This window comes from Sylvia atricapilla, chromosome Z (genome assembly GCF_009819655.1).
Source record: "Sylvia atricapilla isolate bSylAtr1 chromosome Z, bSylAtr1.pri, whole genome shotgun sequence".
Taxonomy (NCBI): domain Eukaryota; kingdom Metazoa; phylum Chordata; class Aves; order Passeriformes; family Sylviidae; genus Sylvia; species Sylvia atricapilla.
Window position 1 is genome coordinate 25,018,141 of NC_089174.1, and position 26,771 is coordinate 25,044,911.

Genomic DNA, 26,771 nt, shown 5'->3' on the forward strand with positions numbered 1-26,771 from the left:
TTTTTTTTTTTTTTTTTTTTCCCCTGGCCTAGGTATTCTTTAATATTAGAAATACGTTGTCCTCTGTTTTTTTGCTAGTGAATTATAATTGTTACAGAACTGTCCTAAAAAAAAATATAAAATATTGGAAATTTATCATCCTAAGTATTATCACTATAACAGTATTCTTCTTGTTATTTCTGAAATCATATAAGAGAAATATCTGGAATATTATTATTACATTCATCTACTGCTATTAAACACTTGTATAAAGAGCAAATAGCTTAAGAGGAAAGGGATATTTTATATACAACAGGAGAATGTATTAGTTAAAATTTTTTGAAGTGTTGAGTGTTTTCAGATAGTTGAAGAAGGTCTGTAATTTTATTGTGTATGTGTTTGACATCTTGCTGTCATATTTTAGTTGACCTGCCTTACTTAAACAAGACTCATGCAACTCCACAGCTATGTTTTATAAATACAAAGATGTTTGATTTCTCATAAGAAAACACTTTTGCCCTCTACCTCTATTTTGGGCAGTTTTTAATATTCAGGGTCTGATTCTGTGTGACTGGAGAAATGTCAATATTTCTTGACCTGAGAGAAGCCTTCTGAAACAATTTGTCCTTTGAAGGCAATCATGTAACTAAAAATTCACACTGTTATTTTTGCAGGACTATGTCAGACCAAGGTCATAGAAAGTTGCTTGTGTTTGGATATTACATAAATAAATATTTAAAATATTTGATTTCCATGAGTTTGCAGGTGAAACTGTGGTACTTCATTGTGCTGGTCCTTTTAAGTCAGTGTACAAGTAAAGAATGACAATGTGTGGGGAGCTTGCTGGATGAGTTTCATAATTGAAATATATCTGCTTTCCCACCACTAGATTTGTCTTGGCTTAAATGCTGAGTTGTATGAGTAGCTGTAACATCTTTCTAGCTGGATTGAATTTATTATGAGTTCCAGATGTTTGGCTTTTCATAGAAATTAGAAGTATACAAAAAAAAAAAAAAAAAATAAAAAAAAAAAAAAAAAAAAAAAAAAAAAAAAAAAAAAAAAAGAGGTTGAGAATGGGGAAGGAAAAAGAAGGAAAGAGTACTAAAATGTCGCTTGGAGAAGTTTACTATTGAACTAAAATACTTGAAATCTGTTTCTTCAGCACTACACATATGCTTTACCTAAAGAGTCCCTTCTTCTGTGGGCTCAGTATCAAGTTACTCACACGTGAGTCTGAGGAGTCAGATGGCACCAATCCACAGGCAAAACATTCACCAGAGAGAAGAGTTCAAAAGGTCGGTTCTGCCTCCCTCCCATGGTATGACGTTTTCTAATGTACTCTAAGACACTGTGGTTGCAACATTAAACCTGTAGTGGCAGAGATTAAAAGATACTTTCTGTCCTAAACCTATGCTGCATTTCTAGCAGCAGCATATATTCGGATATCTCATTTCAGTGTTATCTGTTTAAAGAAACTCAGCTGCCAGACCAGCAGGTACGGTCCCACAATCCATACTGACTGAGAATACAGAAAGTGGAGAAAAATATCACTATTATGTATTTGGGATCCAGAAATTTATAGTATACTTCTTGTACTGTGCATGTTCTGTTACTCATTGGTGATTACGTTTAGCTCATGATAGAGTTTAGAATAAGAACTGATTTCTCCATAGCTACTTTTCTAAGGAACAACAAAATGTGACTTCCATATGAACGCAATATTTGAAAATTAAAATCCTCAGAGTTATACTTTTCAATTACAATATTTTTAAGTTCATGCTTTATTTCGTGCAAGGTCTACTTAAACATTTCAGAGATTAGTCTTGGCTATTTATGTCAAATATATTTCAGTGTAATTTTTCCCATATTCTTTATATTTATGTTAATTTTTTTCAAAAGAAACTGCTTCCTTTAATATTTTGATTGATTTTTCTGACTTCTTATGATATGATATTTCAAAATAGAGAAGTAACAAAATAGAGAAGTGTGTTTTTATTTCCTTGGCAAATACATGGTTTCTGCATGGAAAATGGAAAGATACTCTTAGGGTGTTTCTAGCATGACTTAAAAGAAAACTGGAAACCACATCATAAAAATGTGCTATGTGAAATGAAGAAGATAGTGGAGATATAGTAAAGAATGGAGATGTAAAATTCTCATGGAGAGTAAAGAATGACACCGATCTTTTAAATTTCTTATTTTTACTGTATTCTTGGATTTTTCTAAATCCTTCCCACAATTAATGTATAATAGCTTCATCCGATTTCTTTATTAGGCTTTTAATTGCTTTTCTAATACAAAGAAGTCATTTATGGTTAGCAAGTAATGAGTGACAGTTATGTTGATAAAGACTAATTTGAAATCTGCTTTGGAATCCTGAGGATTCTTACTCTATGTACCTGAATGTCATTTTCAAGTACCATCAAACTGCTTATCATTATCTTTTCTACAAGAAAGAAGTGCTCCTCAAAAACAAACAAACAAACCAACCAAAAAAGAAAAACAAAACAACCCTCTTCTTTTTCTTGCTTGTACACATTATCTGTCCATCAAACTGGTGTTCACTTTTTAGTACTGAAAGCAGTCCATCATCAAATGAGCTCAATTGGTTGCAAGGTTTAGACTCTAGAAGAATTGATCCTGTTAAACCATATTATACCAAATAATAATAATAATAATAAAGCTCAGATATATCTAAATAATGCATATTGCATAAGCTTCAGAGGCAGTATCACTCTGACTTGACATGTCAGCTGAACACATCTGACACAAATGTTTTTAAAATGTTGTTAGAGAATGTGACTTATGTTATTAATCCTTTATCTTTTTCTGTCAAATTGCTTAACAAAAAAAATGTTTGAAATTGCTAGCATCACATACTAACACAAGTGGTGCCTGAGAACATCATATGGTAAATCCAAGCATATTAATTACATCATTAAACTAACATTTGATATACCACTGAGATACATTACAATAACAATAACCTTCATGTGTAATAAGATGCACAGCCAGCACATAATGTGGGAGCTATGTACAACTGAGAGATTCTATTCTATACTTGCATGGGGTAATTGAATTGACTTAGAAAGAAAGAACACACTGCATTAAAACTAGCACTGTCCTGATTTTTCATATGTCTCTATATATGTAAGCGGGTATGTGCACTCGTGTCTGGATATTGTCACACTCTGAAAGCCAGATAAACAATTTCAGAGAAGTCAGTTGCTTGGTTGCATCTGTTGAAAACAGTCTGTGCTGTGTATGAGAGCCCATTTCGGTGCAGTAATTACCATAGCTGAGATAAAGCCTGTGCTAAATGCCATTTTCAGCTGACAAACACATGAAACCAAGCACCACTAAATGATTCAGTTGTTCAGAGAATGTTTAGCTCTATGTCTGGGATAAAATAATTTGTCCTGGCTACAAATTAAATAAACAAATACAAAAACAGAACAGAATGAAACAGAATGAAACAGAAGATGGAAAAAAGTCAGTTAATGTATCTAATCAAGTGGAGAGAGAAGTTTGAGAAATATCAAGCAGTAATTCCTAGCAATTATACAAACACTTCTTCTTTTGCTACAAATTGTTTAAAGATCATTAGAATGCCAATTTCCATCATGTTAGCAAGTAATCAGAAGAATGTTATTCCTTAAATTGATAGCAGTCTAAATGTGCTAAATGCAGAATTTTTTAATTGCCAAACTATGAGACATGCACATATTACAAAGAGTGGGGCATTGAGAAGTTATATATCATTGCTAAAATATTCCTAACTAGAGAAAAGAAAAGAAAAGAAAAGAAAAGAAAAGAAAAGAAAAGAAAAGAAAAGAAAAGAAAAGAAAAGAAAAGAAAAGAAAAGAAAAGAAAAGAAAAGAAGAAAAAAGAAAAAAGGAAGTAATTTTCCAAAGTTCTTTGCACTAAAAATAACCAGTTTTTAAAGACATAATTAAAAAATGGTGTTTGTGTGGGAAGTCAGATGTCTTTCTTCAAAACAAGGAATGATTTAACTGCAAACAGCATTTTTTTTTCACTGGGAAAATGTTGGACAATTCCCATTGAATTAGAAAAAGTTTATTGACTTCAAAAGGTTAATGATGCCAGGAGATCTTTACTAAATATTTTATGTTGCAGGAGAGGAATATGATGTAGCTGCCTCTGAAATACAGTCACAAGTTGAGAAGTTATTCTAGCTGGACACATAGTGATACAATACAGAGAACTGAGCCTGGCTTCCAAAACCATAGTAAAATTACTAATATGATGTCATATTAAAGGTAAAATGTCCTTCCTCCACATGGTTAGTGCTCTGTTCTTCATCTAAATGTGATCCACAGTGATTAGAGCTGGTAAAGGTGTTGTGTGTATCATTTGTAGGATTTCCTGCATTGTACTTCCAGACCCAACTGCACAGTTCTTGTTAGCTGGAAGCCTGTCAGAAAACTAAATTCAGCATCCCCTTTCCCTTTCCCTTTCCCTTTCCCTTTCCCTTTCCCTTTCCCTTTCCCTTTCCCTTTTGCCTCGCTTTGCCTTGCAGCTTTATTGCAGGAAGGAGAAAACGTCCTGCTTTTCATTCACCTTGTCGTGTAATAGGCAGGACAGGAGGTATTTTCCCTCTCGGAAGATTTTACAGAGTATTTCTTTCAAACACCTGGCCATTCGGGGTCCCTGAGTGCTGACTGTCACGTAAACACTATGTAATACCATGCTGTTACAGCAGGAAGGATACTGAATGGTGTGCTATTAGTACCAGGAGAGCTTCCGTAAGAAAGGAATGTGTGGAAAAACTCACGCAATAAAGTCATGGACAAGAAATACTAGCATTTAAGGTAGCAGCTAGTCAAAACTTTTTGTCTCTGTTTGTCCTTCTAAACATTTTATCTGTCGATGAATGAAGAATGAATGAACTGCAGCTTGTGTCACTCATCTTTTCTATCAGTGAGATATATATATATATAAAAATAATTTCTAGTAAATACATGATAAGATGATTAACTGAATTAAAAATTGATCTCAAATTGTACCTATATGCAAATCAAACCTGGAAAGGAGCAGATCAAAACACAAAACACAAAATGCACAAAAGATTATGAGATCATATTTTAAAGAAATTTGTTTTAAAGAAGTTTGCAGTAACAAATAGTTGTTTGCAGACAAGATTACATTATTCTTTTTTAGACCATGTTGTTTTGTCAAATATCATATATGAATAATCAAAAAATAGTAAATTTGTTACATTTTCTTTGCATTGTAGAAAATCTCTTCTTGCTCAGGTAAAATTAATTACTGTTATTTTTAAATCAAAAAAATTATATTTTTAGAGAAAAGGAGAACTCCCAGGGAATAATGGATTAGGATGATTAGAGGAAAGGTTGAGTTTTTCTTTATCAAATATTTTAATGAAACTTAATGCAGATAGAGGTCTTATTTCTCAGTGGTCTGTGGCAGACTGTTTCAGCTGCGACAGTATATCCAGAGAGGTTGGTACCTGAGAGGTCTGTCCCCATGGCCAGAGTATTTAATACCACTATATACTGTTTTCAGGCAGGAGTCTGTGCAGATGCACCAGCAAATTTGTCTCATTGCTGGGTATGTCCAATACAGGATTTTTTTCTTTAGCATGTCATAGTCTCTGGGGTAAATCATTCTAAAGCAAGCCAGTGTTCTGATGTGCGAACTCTGGGTGAAGTGTGCAAGTCTTTCAAAGAATCACAGAACACCTGTGGTTGGATAGGGACAGGCGCTCGGAAGATCTCGGTTGTAACGGGAAGAGCAGAGAACACTCCAACCCCCCAAAGATAAGCTATCACCACAAGAATGTAAGCCTCTACTAACATGTGCCAGTACTTTTCCATTCTCCCTTCTAACCCAGGAAATGTAGCAAGACCCCTCTGACGTAGTAAAGAACCCCAGAGTATTTAAACTGCATGTTTGAGATAATAAACGCTTGTAACCGTCCACCACATTGGCGTAAGCGTTGTTACTAAGCCCGGCGCCATGCAAGCAAAGTGGACACCGTGCTGTCGTTCCTAAAGACCAAGCCGCCACCGTTGCAGAAAAGAAACAGCAACAAGTGGTGCCGAAACCCGGGAGAACCTCGGCGGATGGGATTTTCGCCTGGAAGGAGACAGCGGCAGTAGCGGCTGGCCCGATCTACTGCGAAGGAGGACAGGGGGGCGCCCCAAGAACCCGCGAACGACATGGAAGCCTTAGCAAAGGTTGTAAGTCTAATGGAGGTCCACTGGGGAATACGGTGCGACCAAAGGGATTTATATCTTGCTATTGTAAGGCTTTTGGATTTGGGCGCAATACAGCGCCCCGTAGATATATTAAAATCAGAGGGTTGGGAGAGATATACCTGATATGGCTGAAGATACTAAAGCCACCGGCAGTGGAAAAATTTTAAAAGCATGGGGAAAAGTTGAGAAAGCGTTGCGGAAAGCAATAGAAGAACAAGAAACTTGGAATGCTGCAAAAACGTGTTTATTTGCCATTACGCAGCCGAAAGGGGGAGGCTACGGTACAGTGGGACCCCCCGGAGATAGTGAAATTATTAGCAGGAACATGCGGGGAGCGGGCGCGTTACACCCTTCCCCGAGCGCATGCCCGAACCCCCCGGAGCCCATAGGAGACCCTCAGACCCTCCCGCAGGAACCCCCGGATCCAAAAACCCCAGCGGAACCCCCCGAAAAAACCATGGTTCTCCCGACCGTTCCTCGCCGCTGTCTCCGGGATCTGAGCGCGCTAGGCAGCAGGCCCCCCCCCCCCCCCCACAGCCCCAGGAGATCGCGGTTTCTCCAACCGCCGAGCTGTTGCGGCGGACGGAAGAGCGCGTGCGGTTTTTCTGGGGAGAGCTCGCACGGGAAGCAAAAAGCGCCGAGAAAAAAGCTGGCGCCGGAGCGCAAGCGGCAACCCTGCCGCTGCCGCCGCTGCCATATAGCCAAGATGGCGCCGACCGTCCAGAGCAAGGGCGGGGCGGCCGACCGCATGGTGCGGAAAACCCGGAAGCGCGAACCCCCGCGAGCGCGCGTGCGCAGGAGACCAGTAGAAGTCCGGACCTGCCGGTCTCCACAGCGCACGCGCAGGAGAGCGAGGGGGGGCGGATACGCGATCGGAAACCGCTCCCAATGCTACCATACAAGGGAGAAACCGCTCCTTGGGGGGGATGGGGCGGGCCCAGAGGGTGGGAATGGGACCGCCCCCAAGAGGCGTGCCGACGCCACCCCCGGGAGGAGGGGAGGGGCCGGGCGCGGGAGACGGAATGGGTCCGAACCCGAGAGGGAGACCGAACCCACCCGCGGAAGGCGGAACGGGGGCGGAGCCTGACAAAAAGGCATAGCAAACCGGAAATCTACCAGCAGTCTGCTTCTGACACTGAATGGAGCAACAGCTCCGCGGCTAGCTCTATAGAGAGCTCCGAGTCCGATACAGAAACGGAGATAACAGAATTTGAGGTTTCCAGCGAAACCGAGCAAAGCTTTTAACAATGTAAGGGAACAAACTCAGTACAAACTCACTGATTGGGGCAAAATAAAGGTAGCATGCGCTGAGTGGAAACCAGCTGCTACGATACATGCATTCCCTGTACGAGTTACCAGTGCACGGCAGAATTTAAGGCGAACACCCCATTGAGCACAAAGGAGGTGCAAGCAGTGGTGAAGGCGGTTCAGGAAAAGGGGATTAATTCAGCTGTTGTGTCCACACTGGTGGATGGTCTTTTTAGTAACGATGATATGCTACCTTTTGATATCTCACAGGTAACCCGTATGCTTTTTGACGGGCCAGGGCTGATTGTATTTCAGCAGGAATGGTCCGATCATTGCACAGCTGCACTAGCCCAAGCTTCAGGGCAGGGACAGCCTCTCCATGGCTCCACCCTGTCCAGACTGCTAGGCAAACATGATGATGTGGCTACACCGCAGGACCAAGCAACACGCCTCTCAGCAGAGGAAGTGAAAGCAACAACCAGAGCAGCTAGAGAGGCCATAAGAGCGGCTTCTCGGGTAGTGGACAAGTCAACACCATGGTCCACTATTAAGCAGGGGGAAAGTGAAGGCTTCACACACTTCATAGACTGTTTGCAAGCTGCAATTGACTCATCTACCCTGCCTGTAGCTGCGAGGGGACCTGTGGTGACTGATTGTCTGAAACAACAGTGTAACACCGTCACCAAGGATATCCTGCGCTCTCTGCCAGCAGGGGCCAGCTTGGCTGACATGATCAAACATGTGGTAAAGGAAGAACAGCTAATACCTATGCAGGCAGCGGTTCATACCATAACCAATGCCATGGCATGCTTGAGGTGTGGCCAAACAGGTCATGGCAGCAAGCTGTCCCCAGCCAGCACAGCGGCCTGTGGCAGCACCCTCGACCCAACAGTGCCAGAGACCGACCTGCTGGAACTGTGGGAGGAGGGGCCACGTAGCCAAGGAATGCAGATCCAGGCCCCGGGGAAACGGAAGGGGGAGGGGGCTTGCGGGCCATACTCAGCCTCCTCCCACTGCGAGATGGCCCATCTTTCCCAACACCCAGTGCGGCAGGGGACCTTCATACCCCATATATATACAGGAACCAGTCAGTATTTCATCCCCGCCAGCCATTCAGTGGCAGGACCACGCAGCACCACCAGCGGCAATTACGTACCCTTCACCGCCACAAACTGCGCCAGTGTCACAGGGTCAGCAGGGGACGTCCCAGAGCGGAACCCCTGGGTGGCCCTGGTCATGAAAGTAGGGAAGGAGCCCTTGAGGGTGTGGGGGACATGTCAACTCTACAGCAGTCAGGACCCTCACATTTTAGGGCTTCAGTTTTTGGCAGACACAGGATCAGACTGTACGATTTTTCCCCAATCACATTGGCCCGGACAGTGGCAAATTAAAGAAGTCCCTCCTGTGAACGGGGTGGGGGGACAATCCAGGGCATGGAAAAGCACCCAATTGGTGGCTATAACACTCCACACAAAAAAGGGACCAGAGCAAACAGTTGCAATTTACCCTTAAATTTTGCAAGATTCTTCACCCTTAATAGGAAGGGATGTCCTGGCTACGCTCGGAGTCAGGATCACAAATTTATAATGAGGGCCACTGCCGTACACCCTCTGCTGCCAATCAAATTGACTTGGAAATCATCAGACCCTGTATGGGTCGAGCAGTGGCCCCTGTCAGAGCCTTGAGTGGCAGCATTATTAGAACTGGTTGAACTGGAACTGCAAAAGGGTCACATAGAACCCTCCATAAGTCCATGGAACACCCCGGTGTTTCCAATTCCCAAAAGGTCTGGAAAGGGCTATCGCCTAGTCCACGACCTGAGAGAAGTGAACAAAACAATCCGACCCATAGGTCCAGTTCAGACACTGTTACCCATGAACTCAGCCATCCCTGAAGGACAGCCATGTTCAGTATTGGACATTAAAGACTGTTTCTTTTCAATACCCTTGCATCCTGAGGACAGGGAATGATTTGCCTTTTCCGTGGTTTTCCCAAATGGCAAGCGGCCCAGCCTGCGTTTCCAGTGGAAAGTGCTACCTCAAGGTATGGTCGACAGCCCAACCATTTGCCAGATCACTGTGGACAAAGCGCTGATGCCAGTCCGACACTCCTATCCCACTGCAACCATCATCCAGTACATGGATGACATCCTGGTCTCAGCACCATCAGTGAGCCAAGTGGATCATCTGGTATCCATGATCACAGAGATCCTCCAGGCCAACGGCTTCGAGATCGCGAGCGTGAAGATTAAGAGAGGACCCTGCGTCACCTTCCTAGGAGTGGGAATCACAAGCTCCTACGTGACACCTCCCAAGGTGAAAGTCCACCGAGACGTCAAGACGCTCCATGACGTGCAACGCCTGGTAGGATCGCTGCAGTGGCTTCGCAACATTGTCCTGATTCCTACTGAGGTCATGGACCCTTTGTATGACCTCCTGAAAGGAAAGCACCCCTGGGAACCCAAGGAGCTGACACCGCAAGCAGCGAGCTCCCTCGACTTCATCGAACAGCAGATGTCCACTGGCACACTTGCCAGATGGAACCCAGCGATGCCCCTGGACTTATACGTGCACTTCACGCCAAAGGGGGGAGTGGGAGCATTGGCCCAAGGACTTTCTGAAAAGGCCCGACCGATCCAATGGGTGGTCCTTGGAAGACCTGCTCGTACATTTTCCCCAGCAGTAGAATGCATGGCTAACCTCATCATGAAAGGCAGGAAACTCGCCTTGAAACACCTAGGGACTGAGCCAACGAGAATCCACCTTCCTTTTCGCAAGCAACCGACCATAGAGTCAACCACAATTTCGGAGCACCTAGCCCTTGCTCTCATCGGATTCGGAGGAGAAATCTCCTACTCCTCCAGACCACCTTGGACTCAGCTGCTGACCATAGTCGACATAGACATGCCGCCAAAGGTCATGGACAGACCACAGCCAGGACCAACAGTCTTCACAGATGCTTCCTCCATGACTTCTACCGCGACAGCAGTGTGGCAGGCAGAAGAGCAATGACATTGCGTCAAAGCATGTGACCCCACACTGTCAGTGCAGCAACTGGAAGCAACAACAGTAGTCTTGGTGTGTGGACTCTTCCAAGATGAGCACCTTAACATCGTAACAGACTCTATATTCGTGGCAAGGCTCTGCCTAGCCATGGCAGGACCAGGTGTGTCAACATCAGCAGCAGCCCTAATGCTAGAAGAAGCACTCTCCTCACGAAAGGGCACTGTATCCGTCATTCATGTCAACAGCCACAACCCAGTCAAAGGTTACTTCCAGACCGGCAACGACAAGGCGGATGCTGCAGCGAAAGGCGTCTGGATGTTGCAGGAAGCTCGTCAATTGCATGAATCCCTCCACATCGGACCCAAAGCACTGGCGAAGAGATGCGGAATCACAACAGCGGATGCTAAACATGTAGTGGCTACCTGTCCTCACTGCCAGAAGTCACCCCTGTGGACTAGTGGGGTCAACCCAAGACGTCTTAAGCCCTCAGAAATCTGGCAGTCGGACTTCACCTTGTGTCAACTGCTGAAGCCTCGAGCATGGCTTGCAGTAACAGTGGACACGTTCAGTGGAACGATCGTAGCCACACAGCATCACAAGACCAACTCTAAAGCCACAATCCAGCACTGGCTGACAGCCACGGCGTGGCTTGGTATCCCCAAGCAGATCAAAACAGACAATGGTTCCAATTTCATTTCTAAACCAGTACAGGAATTCGCCTCCAAATGGGGGATCACACTAGTGCAAGGTATCCCATATAACAGTACCAGGCAGGCTATAGTTGAGCGGGCGAATCAAACCCTGAAAACCAAGATAGAGGTGTTGGCAAAAGCAGAAGGCTTTACCAATTCCATTCCCTCAGGAGAGCAGGCGCGTATATTGGCAACCGCGTTGATAGCATTGAATCAATTCCCTAGAGGAAATGAAGCAAACCATCCCGTTCAAAACCACTGAGCCTCCAGAGCGCTAGAGGAGGGCCCGCAGGTTGTAATTAAAAATGAGCTGGGTGAATGGGAACGGGGCTGGAGATTGATGCTTACAGGGCGAGGGTATGCAGCTGTCAAAAAGGATGGAAAAATCAGGTGGTGTCCTCTTAAATCAATCAAACCTGATCTTCACAGTGAGCAGGATGAGACTAATGAGAACTGTGAGTTTCTGTTTACAGGACATCCTGGTGGGGCGTCCACGTAACGCGTACATGCCTCTCCCAGAGGAACGAGACACACCACCAAGCCGTCAGACAGCACCAGAGAAACCCGCACGGGTGAGACCCAAGCATCAACGATATGTCTGTGTGATTTTGTTGTTGGGGCTTGTCGCCAGAGGACAAGCCAGCCCAGATTACTACCCACATCAGCCGTTCAGGTGGGTCATGAGACACCTTACCAGCGACAAGGTGCTCAGAGACATCACCACACCAGACACTCCATCCTTCGTGCTCCGTATTACCGATCTATTTCCAGGACAACCAAAGGTAGATCCCTATTCTCCACACTCATCACACACGTACCTATCCTACTGGTGCCCAGCTTCAAACGCGGGAAAAAGTTATTGTAATTACCCCGGGTGGGGACATTGTGGGCACTGGGGCTGTGAAACCATAGTAACAGATGCCAGGCCGTCAGGGCCTGGGTGGGACCCACAAGAGCCTGACAAGTTCCTACAGTTCACCTGGGCACCCGCAGGTTGCAAAACACCTTTCTTTGTACATGGAAACTCCTATCGAAATAGCTATAAAATCCCTAGATTTCAAAAATGCATATACTATAACATGACAGTCTTGCAGCCCAATCATCCTAGTTGGACAGTGGGTAAAACATGGACAGTGGTCCTTCAAGGGTCGAAAGAGTGGGTGAATGTGCGAATTACCAGGCTCCAACTGTCAGCATCCCGAGCAGTTGGACCCAACAAGGTGATTAAAAGCACGCAGACAAAGAGAAACACGACCTATCCCAAAGCCTTACCCACAAGCGATCCAACTTTTGCATCCCAACTAGCGATGCAAAAGCCTTTCAGATAGACCGTTTAGCCAGGTCAGACCCGGACCCAATCCTTTGTATGTTAGAAGCTACCTTCCTATCCCTGAACGAATCTAACTCTAACCTAACCAATTCCTGTTGGCTTTGTTATGATGTCCAACTCCCTTTCTATGAAGGAGTTGCTTTAAACACCCCATTCAGTTACTCCGCAGCTGATGCACCTCACCAGTGCAGATGGGACACACCCCGCAGGTCAAGACAAATGTTTTGGTAATGCAACCCTAGCTGAGCGAAAAGGGAATGTCTGCACCAGAGTTGTAAAGCCCAGCAGAAAAAACAATAAGTGGGTAGTTCCCTCTGCGTCAGCAATGTGGGTTTGTCAGAGATCTGGAGTAAGTCCTTGTGTATTTCTTCCCAAGTTCAATGATTCTAATGACTTCTGTGTCCAAGTTCTGATTGTTCCTAGGGTCCTGTACCACTCAGACGAAGAAGTGTACAACCTTTTCGAAGTATCCAGCAGACTCCACAAAAGAGAGATAATGACAAGTGTAACTATCGCAATGTTGCTTGGCCTAGGAGCAGCTGGAACGGCCACAGGTGTTTCGGCCCTAGCAACGCAACATCAAGGTCTGTCTCAGCTACAAATGACCATAGACGAGGACTTGCAGAGAATTGAGAAATCTATTTCCTACTTAGAGAAGTCAGTCTCCTCAATCTCAGAAGTGGTCCTGCAGAACAGGCGAGGACTGGACCTCCTGTTCATGCAGCAAGGAGGTCTGTGTGCTGCCTTGAAAGAGGAATGCTGCTTCTATGCGGACCACACCGGAGTCGTCAGAGACTCCATGGCAGAACTCCGAAACAGACTGGCTCAGAGACAGAAAGATAGGGAAGCTCAGCAAGGCTGGTTTGAATCCTGGTTTAACCAATCCCCATGGTTAACCACTTTAATTTCCACTTTGGTAGGCCCATTGGCAATGCTACTTTTAGCTGCTACTTTCGGACCATGCCTGCTGAACAAGATAGTCTCATTTGTTAAAGCTCGCCTAGAACGGACTAACATTCTGTTCATTGGCCAACATGAAGTGCTGTGAATTAATCAGGGAACATTGCCAGTCACAAGATTTTCCAAACTTGCCTGGGAAAAACTTACTCAGGTTTCCAAACTCCTTTTTCCCTTATTAAACCCTAACCTTCTACCTCATTTAGTGCCTATATATATATATATATAACTACCTTGTTCTTTTGTAAAAGAGGGGGGGAGAGATGTGGTTGGATAGGGACAGGCGCTCGGAAGATCTTGGTTGTAACGGGAAGAGCAGAGAACACTCCAACCCCCCAAAGATAAGCTATCACCACAAGAATGTAAGCCTCTACTAACATGTGCCAGTACTTTTCCATTCTCGCTTCTAACCCAGGAAATGTAGCAAGACCCCTCTGACGTAGTAAAGAACCCCAGAGTATTTAAACTGCATGTTTGAGATAATAAATGCTTGTAACCGTCCACCACATTGGCGTAAGCGTTGTTACTAAGCCCGGCGCCATGCAAGCAAAGTGTACACCGTGCTGTCGTTCCTAAAGACCAAGCCGCCGCCGTTGCAGAAAAGAAACAGCAACAAACGCCTTGTTTTGGGACACCCCTTACAGATCATCTAGTTTCAACCCTCACACCTCAGGGGCACCTTCCACTACAGCACGTTTGCTCAGAGCCCCATCCAACCTGACCTTTTCCAGAGTTGCCCACAGTTTCTCTGGGCAACCTGGGCAACCTTATTCTAGTGCCTTACCACCCTCACAGTAAGCAGTAATTTCCTCTCAGTATCTGATCTAAACCTGTCCTCTTTCAGTTTGAATGCATTCTTCTCTGTCCTTCTATTCAGGCTCTTGAAAATAGCCTCTCTTCAAATTTCTTGTAAAGTCTCTTCAGGTACTGGAAAGCCTCAGTTAGGTTCAAAGCCCTCTCTTTTCCAGGCTGAAAAATCTCAATTGATAATCTGTCATTCTCTCCTTGTGGGAGAGGTGCTCTGTCCATCTGATCATCTTCATGTCCCACCTGTATTTGCTCCAACAGGTCGATGTCATTCCTGTGCTGGGGACCCCAGAGCAGTACTCCAGATGGATCTCACAAGAGTGGAGTTTTTTACTAGCTACTCATGAAAGCAGAATTTCAGTTTATGCTGCTAGATAGGATGATGATGATGATGTAGCACAGTTCCTGTCATGAGAAGCAGAAGTATGCCATTGTCTTATAACAGCTTTGTAGGTCATCAGGTGCACTGCTGGCAAGCTTTTGCTGAAATTTGAAAAGAAGCACAAGCATCTCCCCTGCCAGTGGCATCAGGAGTGGGAGCAAGAAGAGAACAATGAGGATTGACATTTCCTTGGACCATATTTGTACTCTGGTAAGTAATTTCTGGGCTTCTGCAGTACATGCTGACTAATGAGAAAAGATTGAGCTATAAGGTTTTGCTGACCAGTACTGGCTGCAAAATACTGTGATGGCAAGTGACACTTTTCTGAGATGTGTGCAGAGCTTGGCTTCTGCAGCAGCATTTCGACAGCAGATGGGTATTTTTGATCAGTTTGTTTACCCAGATGATTAATTGTAGGTAGGCACTGCAATTAAAATAATGTTTCCTGGCCCAGAAGTGATGGCCCAGAAGTGATGAGTGTTAGCCATAGATTTGCAAGTGGAATGAGACTTATGGAAACACTTTCAGTTCTTCTGCAGTGGGCTTTTACATGAAAAGGTGGAAAGAAACATTTCAGTACAATGCTTCAGTGTTGACAGGTCTATCATTTTCAAGATACAAAGGTATGAAAAGATGTGTTATTCCTGGGGAAACTGAGCACTTTAAATTATTTAAATACTGGACAGTTTAGGAGAGACTAACTTTCATTAGCTATGAATATAAATTCCAGGACTGAATTTTTTTTTATTTTATATATATATGGGTCCTTGGTTATCATATCTAGCTGTGCTTGGACTCAGAATGATGATTTTGCTTTATGATAAGGCCAGAGACTCTTATTTTACAAGTGCACGGTGTTTGCACCATTACCTAAAGTAATCTGTTTGAGATGATAAATGTACTAGCATTTTCTGATTATATGAAAGTAACTGGTGAAACAACATGCAAAAAGTGTGTTCTGCTGACAGGTGGCTAGGTTAATGTTATATTTTTATTTCAAGGTTAAAAACCTCTATGTTAAAACTCAAATCAAGTTAATTTTGTGGAGATTGGTTTTGGTGTTATGTACAGGCATTCAGAAGTACAAAAATATTTCGTGAAATTACTGAAATATAAATGGAATTTAATAATTCATTAGTGCTCATATAATTCTCTTGCAATATTTCATATAACATTGAGAAAACTCATGAAATCATACTGCCCCTTATGAAATATTCATGAAATTGCAATATTTTTGAAAACTGTTCTTCTTCATTTAAGAAACATGGTTTCCATAAAGTTGTCTTTAATTGTGATTTACATAATTAAATAATATTTCTTAAAAATTAGCTTTACTTTTTAAAAAGGAGGGGAAATTATCAAGGTCTGCCAAACTGTGATATTTGAATTAGCAACAAGAAAAGGGCAGAAACAGAGCTCAATACACTGAAGCAGAGCTGTAAGGCCAATCACCAAAAGCTCGAGACTTCCCAATTCTTTTCTAACAGTGCAGTGTACAACTTTTTTTGACTATGAATTTATAACTGTGTATAAATTCAGTCTCTCAGACTTCCCTATTGCCTGACTGCAAACTGTGAAACAATTTTTTATGCTCAAGCTCTTAAAAGATAAGAACAACTGCGTTTCAGCAGGTTTTCAAGTAAAAAAGTCTACCTGTTCATGAGCTTTGCATTTCCTAGTCCTTTATTCTTTTTAATTTGCAGTTAAGTCTTGTCCCTTCCCTTGTAAGTACAGGATTTTTTTCTTTTTTTTTTTTTTTCTTTTTTCCCCATTTCCCTTCTTCTGTTGCATTTGCCAGCCACCAAGACATAAATAAACCTCCAATCCTTAAAAGCAAGTCAGCCCAGATGCATTGAATCAGGGAGGTGAGGAGGGGAGCAGGCAATTACTGGATTTTGCTCAGTTTCCATGGTACTAAATAGAAAATGTTTTCCATTTCAGTTTTGAGATCCTGTCATTTGAGACTCCTCCCAGTGTTGGCAAGTGATAGCCTATGCCTTGGAGACCCATCTCTTTCATTTTCTGTAGTTCTGGGAGGATTTGCTTATTATCAGTGTACAGTGGTATGTGATTGCTTTGCAAGTCTGAGGATCAGGTTGTTGTATGTGGCTTTAAGAGAACACAGGAGTCAGTGGAGAGTGGAGGGAGAGGGATAAAGAGGACCAGGAGAACTACTCATGAAGAACAGGAACTGGCAGCACTACCGGTACTTGTTACACTGGAGGATGTAACACTCTTTTACTTGTATAGAAAATAAATGTGTCCATTTGTGAAAGCAGAGGCCAGCTTGGAGAGCATGGAGGCACATTAATAACATTATTTCAGATGAAACAACAACCAGAACAGACCCCTATGAGATGTGGCAGAACTGAAAGAAAATAGTTCCCTGTGCAGGAATGAGGTGGAGCAGTCTGGTCTTCAGATATTGGAGCTCAAATAGAACATTTTTTCAGTCATAAAATTTGCTATTTATCCATTGTAAGTATGTAAAAAGCTCACTGTGAATATTTTGCAAACGTTATTTGTAATTTTCAGCAACATTCTGAGTTTATCATTTCACAGGTGGCATATTGTCCCTACAAAGCTTCATGTGATATACCTGTTTATCCTGAGAAAATATTTCCTAAGAAGAATTGTATTCTCTTCCACTGTACTGTCCATAAGCTACATCAATAAAATAATAAAAGTAATAAAATCCCTTTCAGCATTTTAAGACATAACTTGACTCTCCCTTGTCCCAAAGCACAGGTAAACAAATACAAACCTGGTGCTTTAAAATTTTGGCTTTTTGCAGTAATATTGCTCAGATGTTGATACACTCTAACAAAAATTTTGTACAGCTTACACAGTATTCAATAAACATATAAAAATAATAGGTCCTTTTACTTGATATTGCTCTGACAAACAGTTGTATGGCAGAAACAACATAAATACTTCGAGTGTATGTCATGGAACTTTTTCAAATTTTATTCGTAGATTTGGACTAGTAATGAACAAAAAACAGTGAGTGTAGATGGTAGCTTGGCTGGCAACAGAATTCATACACATTTTCAAAGGAACCATGGACTTTATATTTTTCCTCCCACTTTCTAGTTCTCAGTTATAATAAGGGTGTGAAATCATGAATTAGGGAAAGATATCTCAGTCTGGTAAATTATTGACAGCAAAACAAATACTCCATATTTATTGCTCAACAGTGATTACTAAAGTTATTTAGTCACAGTGAAAGTAGTTTAGGCTGTGATTTTTCTTCAGGTTTTTCAGATGATGAATGCATTTTGAACATGTAGACCATTACAGATTTAATAATTGCAAGAGAACTGATTTACAGAACAGACCTTGTCCCATGAGCTCTTTTCACAGTTTTGCTCTTGGTCTCTGAGCCATGGTAAATATCAGAGATCTGAAACAAAATTCTCCTGTCATGCTTTGAGTCTGAATAACCAAGAAATGGCACAGCTAAGAAATATCTTTTTTTCCTTTCCTTCAAGGCTCATTTCAGTGTCTTCCTGATTATTCAGGCTATCCAGGTGTTATCTAATTTTACCCTTTGTTTGGAATTTGGTTTACACAGTGGTTTATCCTGGTTGTTTATCATGGAGACTTCTTGCACATTCACTTGGTGGGACACAAACCTTTATTGGATAACAACTGCTAAGTCAGTTTGTGGCTGCAGAGTCGTAGGAGAGATGCAACAAGGATGGCAGGATACAGAGTTAGGCAGATTCATAGTCAGCGAGTACAGCATAAAGCAGAAGACCTTCTGCATAAACTTTTCTCCTGAGAATTTAATGCACGTTACACTTTGCTGGTAATCAAAGCATGTATGTCAGAGAACTGTCAAACCAATGTGCTTATCCAGTGACTAGGTGGTTGTGGTTCACTTCAGAATACAAAATAAGCTTTAAGAGTTACTGAAAGAGGACAGATCTTAAGTGAAAAAAATTTGTAGACTCCTGTTTACATTGGTTGTCTTCAAAACTGAGCCTTTATCACTTATCTCAGTGCTGTGGAGCTGAATGCAGAAAACAGGCACATTGAACTGTTATGTTTTTGGATTGTCTGTTAGCAGGCACCTAAACCAAGACATCATGCATAACAGTTTAAAAATGCAGCAAGCTCAGCTGTTGCCTGTTATGAGACAATGCTTTAGGAATGATTACAGAATAAGTTTTTTGCCAAATTAGTGAAGCTGTTTGGAATTTCATGCCAGATTTCTGATCTCCTTTCCATGACGAATGTTTGATGACAGTTAAAGGATTTAATTTTGGGAGAGTGAGCAGGAGGAAAAAAGCTGATATGATGGCCAAGGCAGAAAAAGACAAAGATGATACGGTTGCACAATTGGTGGTTGGTAATACTTAGCAAATTTTTTCTCAGAACCCAGATTTTTTTTTTTTAACACATTTTCACAAAGATCTTTTACCTGCCACATGTTTTCTCATGATTAAGGGCAACTTTTAATATCTCATATTTGTTTAGCCACTAGTAATCCATTAATTATAAGTTCATCTCTTTTCTAAGTGAGCATAACCAATATGCTAATGCCAAAATGCAAGGAAGAGGTAGAAATTAAAATAAACCCAACAATAGCTTGGTGTTATGGGCCTAGAGCTGTAAAACTGCTGTTTGGGAAAGAAGATGGGTGGGACTAGAAACATGATACACTACTTTTCTGAAATTAAATCCAGTGCATAAAAAGAAAGGAGAATACAGGTAATTCCACTCTCTGACTTCCAGACACCTGAAAATAAAAAGACAGCAGATTATTAGGTTGTCCTCAAGACCTCAAAAGTTATTTTCAAACTAGTTGATTCTATGGTTCCGTGACCAGAGGTGTTGGTGGAAAGGAGAGGGAGAGGCTGTACCTGTGCTCCACTTCATGAGGGTACTCCCTGTCACTTAGGCACACCAATAGCTGCTGCTGCTGTGGATATCATCATCATTTACCATGTGATGTCTCCTGCTGGTGGGGGTGTGTAAGCAGGCAACCATGACAGGAGAGGGAGTCCTGCTGGAGACACATGAAATGTCTCTATCTCCCATCTTCTCCTTCCTTCTCTTCCCACTCTCCTTTCACAGATCAGAGACTGAGCAGCCAAGGGCACCATCATAAAATAGGATGGAGAACAGCACCTTGCTTAATCTTCAAAAACACCAGTGCAGCTGGTCTGGTCAAACCAGCCAGATCATCTTTCTCTTTACCATAATGACTAGGTTTCAGACCCTGTTTATCGAAGTCAGGAAAAGCTCCTTTCAGTCATACCATGAATTAATCAACAGAGCTAGCTCTTTCTTCCTCAGTAAAATAACTGCTTGACAGGATAAAGCTCTTTGAGTTCTCCCTGAAAAAGGGACATCGATAAGTTTTGATAAAGTTTTGTTGTTTAGTATTAAAATACTCTACCATGCTGTGATTCTCATTCTTTTGTCTAAGGCATGTAAACTAAGTCATACAAAAGAAAAGTCATGCAAACTTTGGCATGAATGTCTTGGTATGTTTGTCACAAAACCCCTAAATGCGCAGAGGTCTCGGTAGTCAAAACTCTGGGTTTGAAAGAAACATCTCTAAACAAATGTCCTAATTAGTTTGTCAAAAATCAACATTGAGCTGACTCTGCCAATGTGGGTGTCTTGTAGATTGTTTTGTATTTTGTTGTTGTTATCTTTCTTTGGTTGGTTTTTGATAGTTTTTGTTTTGTTTTTTTTTTTTTTTTTTTTAAATTTCTGATAAAACTCAGTATTCTGGGTTTTTTTTTTTTCTCTTTTTAAATGTGCTGTATTCTATTTTCAAAAAAAACCAACCTCACTCAAGTGTAAACTGTTCCCATCTTTATCAGTTCTTAACATTATTTGTATTTGAAAACAGGTGCACATCCTGTGGCTATAGTGTAGCACAAAGATTGTTCAAATATAACATACTCAGAGACACGGATCCCGTCCTTGTCAGGGGATTGGCAAAAATTCAATAAGGAGACAATTTAGGAAGAGTCCTGACATCCTTGGGTTAGCAGGTAGTGGTTATAAATTGCTGGTGATATGCTTGGCCAACAAGAAAGAGAGCAGATAACTTCTTGGAGGAGAGCCCAGATAGAACCTTCCCATCTGGTTTGTACATAGGATAACAGCAGGGACAGAGCAGTAGCACTAGCAGTAGGTAATTTCATTATTATGTTAAAATATTACCGATATCAAAAGCTTTTTCAGTAAGCAGCTACACAAAAAAAAAAAAAAAGAGAGAGGATTTTGATCATGAAATATTACTGCAAGAAATAGATAAGCAAACTTTATTTTTTTATACAGTAAAAACAATCACAAACTAGATGTACTTAAAATGACAAAAACTGTTGAAGATCTTTCTCTAACTGAGGAGAAAACAAAACAAAGAATGTAAAATAGCTATTTCTTGATGTATTTTTCACATTTCAAAACTAGGCAGCTGTATTTTGATACTTTACCTTGCAGTATTTTCTCTTTTTTCTTAGGTTACTAAGCAAGTTTTGAATAGAAATGTTAACAAATACTAGAGCAGATGTGATTTTCCTCTCTTTGTCTCACTGCCTTCAGGTCCAGGTTGGGTGAATTTGTGAGAAAATGCTATAGTTGGTCTCAGGTTGCTGAGTTTACTCAGGAATAATTTCTTAAGTCTGGAGATGGTGATATCAGATAACCTATTATCACAATTCCATTGGTGCCCTAAGAAATTTTGCTGGCCTCTTTGTCACACTTTTGTTGACTGGCAACAAACCACGTTTGGTGACCCTGCCATGGCAGGGGAGTTGGCCTAGATGATCTCCAGGGGTCTCTTTTAACCCTAACAATTCTGTGATTCTATTACTCTTTTCACTAAACAACAGTTGTCAGGACTTGTGATTCCTTGATCTTGATGTGTAAATGCCAAATTATGTTTTAATATACTCACTGTCAAAAAGCTATAATTTAAAAGTGAGAAAACACACAGTTAGGGATCTTAAGGATACATTTCCCAGATGCCTTAATTGCATAAACTCTTTCTTTCATGTGCTTTTTAAAACAAAATAACAATTTTCATGATTGTAAGTGCCCTGACAAATGCTTAGGTTTGCCTCCAGAGCCTGCATACTGGCAGAGCTGAATAGTGAACATCTTGCCTGATCAGACATCCCTGATTATGGCTGAGCCTGTCACAGGGCTTGATCTGATAAGATTTCTTCTTGTGCCACTGTGCAGGTGACACCATCAATAAGTTATAAATATGTTACCAGAGACAATGGCTCTCCCTTTTGCTGTGTCTAGGGATAGACAAGTACATTCCCCAAAAAAGGAAAGACATAACCCTCTCCCAGGCATTTTCAGGGAGCAGAACCCTTCTCCTCATCTAGGTGTGGTTTACAGGTGTCAGTCCACACAGTAATGTTTCTTATTCCCTCTTTGAGGCAATCTTTCTCACAAGATATTTTCAGAGCAAGGTGAAGAGGGCAACCTCTCTGCTCATGCACAGCACTTGGTTTTCACATGGACAAACTGCTACCTTGGCACCACCTCCACAGGGGCACAGAGTGATACAGGATAATACAACAGCAGCTCACAAAGACAGTCCTAGCTTTGCAACAAGGACTCTGGGTTCCATCTGGAACCCCTCTGACAGGAAGAAAATGAATACAGAGCATCTGCTTGACTGGTACATCTCCAACACTCTGTCTGAGGAACTGTTTCCTAGAAGATGAGAATTTCTTCTCCCCATGTCTCCTGGGAAAGTGAAGCAGCAATTCCTGCTTAATTCTTTGAAAGTGAGTTGTTGGCTGCCACAGTAATGGAGGGGTTTTGGCAATTGAACACAAGGAATCTTACCTTCATCTGTAAGCTGGGCACTTGCAGTGCATGGGTTCAAGACTTAGTTCTAGGTCTCTCTGTTGCCTAAACTGGAGGCAATATCGCTTTAGGAACCAGATGCTCTGGAACCATTTCTGAGGAAATAAGTTCTTTGACTGTATTGAATTGTACACTTTTATCAGGCAACTAAAAGCCCTCCATAAGCATATATCAAAGTCCATTTTGGCAACATAGGCCTGGGCTCATTGTGAAGTTAATGGGTGAAAAGGGTCCCAGAAAATGTATGATCTTCCCTAATATACCAAGATGAATACTCTTTCTAGGCAATCATCTGTGACTGGAAAATACTCAATGACATTTTTCCTCCTATTTAATTTTTTCATGTTCTTCAGTTTAGAGAAAAAAAAAATATGAAAATGGAAAAAATAAGGATGACTAGATGGAGAAAAAAACATTGCTGTTAAAAAACCTGAGCACTCAGCTTCTCTATCCAGGAAGGATATAGGAGACTATTTCTCCTGCAAAATGCTCAGCTCTGAGCTCTACTGAAGGGGTAACAGGTGCTGCAATGAGCAACAACAAATATAAAGGTAACTGGAATTGTTTGACAAAATACTTTGGAGAAAAGAGACTAAACAAACAGAAAAAAAACGGAAGAAATTTGGAAATAAAAAAAAAAAAAAAAAAAAAAAAAAAGGAAAAATGTCTATATGGTGCTCTTTGTCTTTCTGTCTTTCATTAGCTTACAGAGATTTTCTCCTGGTCATGGAGCTGGGGAAGAACACCCAATGTCTCCCCTGGTGTGAGTGCTGAAAAGCAACACCTTAGTAGAGAATTACATGCACTCAAATATATTGTGTTAGTGAAATCGTGTTACAAGGATGTGTAAATATGGGGATATGGGGGTTTTGACATATCAGGAAACAAGTGGCAAAGAACTGAAACATCTTTCGAGTCAGAAAGCAAGTTTTTGAAAGGGTTTTTTCCAGAGCTCCTGTGTTGCTCTGTGTTTCCTTTCTAATGTTTCATTTGATCTCTGGAAAATTTCTGAAGACCATTACAGCTTTAAGCAAAAGACCCTAAACTGAGCCTAAATTTAAATTCAGTTGATGGGATTTCTCTTAGACTGCTGCAGCATAAGAATACTGTTTTGTTTTCTTGTCTATGGCCTGCTATAATTTTACATCTTTCTGTAATTAAGTCAAAAAGGCCTAGCCTTCCACACCTGTTAGTCTATAAGTCATATATTTTTTATGTACTTGATTTATTTCTATATTAGCTTTAGATATATAGTAGTAACTGGTTTGGCTATAGGTGTCAGAGCTGCTGCAGATTATCTGTTTCAGGTTGAAATCCAATACCTTATGATTGTTTGCAGTATAAGTAATACACAAGTATCTCAGCAGATAGCTCAGCAGACTATAGTTTTGTACCTAGCAGTTTCAAACTTCTGTGCTCTACTCACCTAAAATTTTTGATGAAAAGAAAGTTTTTTACTATTTCTGAATATTTTTACTCAAACGATGAAGTTGTTTTTAAGCAACTGGCACTTTCACCATACAGTTTGCTTCACATTTTGAAATAAGTTCTGTTGTATGCTTAGTTTGTGTTGGTGACATTGTCCTCCTTTCCATCTTCTGAGCGTTAATGCATTTCATTTTTTATAAGACTGGGTAATAGTAAAATAATATTTTCAACTTAAGATACATAACTGTAAAAAATGAGAGTCTGTCTCTCTTAAATGTGATAGTTAGCATTGTGTGTCAAATGATGCAAATGTCCACTAAGAATTTGGAAAATAAGATTTCTCCTAGCCAGCTTAAAATACAGAGGAATGGGTTAAAATAGCCTGATATTACAATAAAGTGGCTGGTACTACAAAGGGCAGTGATTTACTATAATAAAGAAAGAGAGATCAGTTTTTATTCCATATGCATTGATTTTTTTATTGAGATTACTTGTGAAAACTGGAGACTTGCATTTATCTCCTGATTCAATTTTCTGGATGGCATTAAATATATCCATCATTCATTCATTCATTCCTTCATTCATTCATTCAGAGACACACTCAACATATTCCAGGGGCAAGGTAATATAGTAGTGAATGCCAAATTATCTACATATTTAGGTCTACTCATCTATGTGTACATCACAATGCTTGAGGTTTTACCATGGACAGAAATCAAGGGAGTGCAGTTCCTTGGATAGATCCCAGGTAAAACTGTGAGTATTCTGCAATTTCCTTAGGGCTTCCGAAGGAGAGACTGATCTCACAGGAAAATAAATACTGTCACAGCACTTGAACTTCAGAGTGAACTGTTGATTGATTAAGTAATTCTCAAATGTTTGGATGTAACTGAAGGTCACAGTGCCGTATGAAGAATTACAGCATGTGTTGCTCTTTGATGGTATGAAGAGGAATGTAAAAGTAATTTTTAGGGACATTGGAAGTGTTTGTTAATGAATCCATTGCATCCAACAATTGAAAATATCAAACCTAGAGACTTTATGGCACTGCACTCCGCTGATTACTACACACACTTTTTTCATATTTCCAGTGGTGGTGAAGCTACTGTTTTCTATGATGTATGGACTAACATTAGTCCTTGTTGCACGCATACACAGCTACACTGCACACAAAATTCACTGTATGGTAAGCCTTGTCGGAATATATATGTTTAGTAAGGCAATGAAGTCAGTCTTGTTTCAGGTCACCTTCCTCCAGTTTTGTGTCAAAGACTTTTGTACCCGCTGTGGTTTTATTTCAACAAATAAGATCCAAAAAGACTCTCCATGGTTGCAATTCTCATCAAAATATAAGTTTTAGAGCTGAGGTGAGCAATGATTACAAGTATATGTCAGCCCAAGCAGTAGCCTAGGAGTGTGTTAGCCTAAAAAGAACCTATGGGTGAGGTATTGGAGACTCCAGCAACACTCACAGGTGCCTTTGAGGCTTTTAGACGTGACAGAGTCTATGCTAGACTTCAGATAGTCAAGGAGGAGCAAAGAAGTTGAAATTACTCAACTATTCATGAAGATCTTGTTGCTAACCAAATGTGTTTTCTGTTATCCTCTGCCCACCAAATGACAGGCTTATCTTTTGTCATTGTCTACAAAGGAAAACTTTGTATTGAAGGCTGTTTGGTACCCAAATGTTTGTGTTGCTTAATGATGGCAGGAGTCACTTCACTACCAAATTGCCTTTTGCAATTATATGAGTTTAATAAATATTTTCTGGCGTTAATTTGTTCCTTTGTGCTGATTATTCTGAAACTCATGTCCTAGATTCTTATCTTCTGCAGAGGAGGAAGAATAATGTATTTTTCTTCAGCATGTACAAAGGACTAGTGAAACTGGTAGAAATTGTTTTGGTATTGTTCTGAAATCAAACTAAGAAACAAACCTGGACTTGTGTTTTGTCCTCATATTTCCTTGAGGAAATGATCCACTCTGAAAGGGGCAGAGGGGGAGGGGAGAGGACGTTGCAACTATCTCCTCTTTAATCTCTTATCCCTGTGTTTTTGGTTTGTTTCTCAATGACTCCCAGAAGGGAAAATGATTCACGAGGTCTTTCACCAAAAGTAGGGTTTAAGTCACTAAGACTGAGTAATTATGAGATATTCAGATAGCTGTACAGCAGCTGACAACTAGTTTTATTTAATCAGGTAATTATATTTTTTTGCATGAACTACAGAAAACTTAAAAATTCTCATATGACCCTTCTTAATTTTTGTGTGAACTTTAAATTCAGTGCTAAAAGTTTAAAAACCTGATTCTAGTGGCCTTCAAATGGCTTACTACTGTTTATCTATTCCAACATTTTGTGAAACTACCCTTACAAGCAAAAGAGGTTTTCATCTAAAATAATTATATTCATAACTTGAAATAACAAAAAGGTACCAAGCTAAAATTTCAATGTGGCTATTTTTTATGACACATTTTTCATTACAAACCCGACTTTCAGTGCGGTCATCGGTCAGAGAATAGGCAACAGGTCAATATTTCAAGCAATTAGGCTCTGTCTCAACGTAATAAAATAACCCAGCACTGAAAGTTTTTAGAAAGAGTGAAGAAGAATATTTTGTATTCTGGAAAGTGCTCATCAGTTTAAGCAATTTTGAAAAGTAGACAAAATTTTTTATCTACACAGTTTTCCTGCTGTTTGCTCTAAAATTGCCTACTATCTGCACTGAAATTAGATTGGGGAGGAGGGTGTTGCATTATCATCCTGCTTCTGAGATTCATATATGTCACTGAACAGATTTCAAGTAAAATGACAGAAGGCCATCACCTTAAGCTGTTTAATTAAATTGGGAA

The 26,771-nt window shown here is 41.1% G+C and overlaps 1 long non-coding RNA gene across 1 annotated transcript in view; it reads left to right on the forward strand.

Annotated features, from left to right (window-relative positions):
• Nucleotides 1-620: 620 nt before the first annotated feature.
• The window catches only part of LOC136373822 (uncharacterized), a 526,441-nt gene continuing 500,290 nt past the window's right edge, over nt 621-26,771 (forward strand). The window contains exon 1 of the long non-coding RNA XR_010745744.1: nt 621-1,045. This is a non-coding gene — a long non-coding RNA (uncharacterized lncRNA). The remainder of the gene's footprint in view (nt 1,046-26,771) is intronic.